The 1,472-nt window shown below is 37.5% G+C and overlaps 1 pseudogene; it reads right to left on the bottom strand.

Moving 5' to 3' along the window:
* Positions 1-482: 482 nt before the first annotated feature.
* On the bottom strand, positions 483-1,162 carry LOC101772700 (annotated as a pseudogene).
* Between the last annotated feature and the right edge of the window lie 310 nt (positions 1,163-1,472).

Below are 1,472 nucleotides of genomic sequence, written 5' to 3'. Positions count from 1 at the left end.
CATTAGTATATTAATAATTAAATACAACAACTTTCTTGACAATACTAAATGAAGAAGCTCAACATAACACAATAATAGATACATAATGTTTCACATCTCCAAGCAAACTATGGTTCAACATAGGGTAACAAATTATGGTTCAACATAGAAAAATTCTTATCATATATGATAATAAAATAATCTCACAAACATGGAAACAAATCAGTGGCGCTTCATCATCTCCTTTTCTAGCTCCCTCTCAATCAAATCGAGTCTTCCTTTAGTTGTTTCTAGAGAGCTAAAGAGCTCCCTAAATTCAGGTTTAACAATTAGGGAGGCGGCTGTGTGCATTAGAGCAGTTCCTTCTTGCACCCCACATTCTTTCACCATCTTCATAGTCTCTGTAATGGTAGGAACTAGGTTGGTTGGAGGAGCTGATGATGCTTCAACACTTGTGGAGATCCTCTCTGCAGCATTTTCTATCTTCAAACAAGTGGTCTTGTACAAACGAAAGAATGGGCTCTTCTCATCCTTCTCTTCAACACCAATGGAGGTACCCTTACGTTTCCTTTTTCCTAGGTTCACTGTCATATCCTTCTGCTTAGGTTTTGCTACCTCATCCACATCCTCATCACTTGCCTCATCGGATGATATATCTCCAGGACAGGATGCAGAAGACCCACTTACATGTGCCTTGCCAAACAAGATATGCAGGTCATCAAGGAACTTGGGTCCTTGTTTTCGAAACTTCACATGGTGGCATTTGATTCCTTTCTCACGATTGTTGCATCTCTACAATTAGAAAAAAAATTAATAAGGCACACCATAACGAAGAATGGGAAGAATATAATTACAATGACAACATAGTTCTTACAGCAAGGTGTTCGTACCACCATTCGTCTGAGCAGTCAATAGTTTGTTTTGCCTCATCCCATCCAAGACCAGTTGCACAATTCTTGAACTCCATAAATGTTGAGTACTCCTTTTTAAGAAGATCTAACTTGTTCTTCAATTGTTTTTTTGTTCTCTTGTCACCGGATTTTTCTGCAAACTTTGAAACAACATTCTTCCAACCGGTAGTAGTAAAAATTCCCATCGGCCTATTCCCAGCTTCAATCTCTTCTTTGCAGGCATCAATCAAATGCCTTAAAAAAGCATCACCCCAATCTGCCTTATCACCCATTCTTCAGCCAACCAAAAATATTGTTTGATTCAATTCATATGACTAATGATAGATATTGTGACTTCAATAAATTGTAAGATTTGCATGTGAACAATTTTGAGCCACTACCATCCTAAAAAATATTAAATAGCTTAGATAAAATGAAACTGAGGTTGTAAACTCATGGGGTTTCTATTTTCCTTCCACGAAAAGAAAGCTACCAGTTCAAACATTGATAAGAAGACCTACAATGCGTAAATAGAAAGCTACCAATTTGATTCGGTGAGCTCAGGAGCTACTTCATCATCATTACTGCCTGTCAAATCGTAAA

The sequence above is a fragment of the Setaria italica genome, chromosome IV (genome assembly GCF_000263155.2).
Source record: "Setaria italica strain Yugu1 chromosome IV, Setaria_italica_v2.0, whole genome shotgun sequence".
NCBI lineage: Eukaryota > Viridiplantae > Streptophyta > Magnoliopsida > Poales > Poaceae > Setaria > Setaria italica.
The sequence above is the reverse complement of the archived record's forward strand: the minus strand, read 5'-3'. Positions and strand labels throughout refer to the sequence as shown.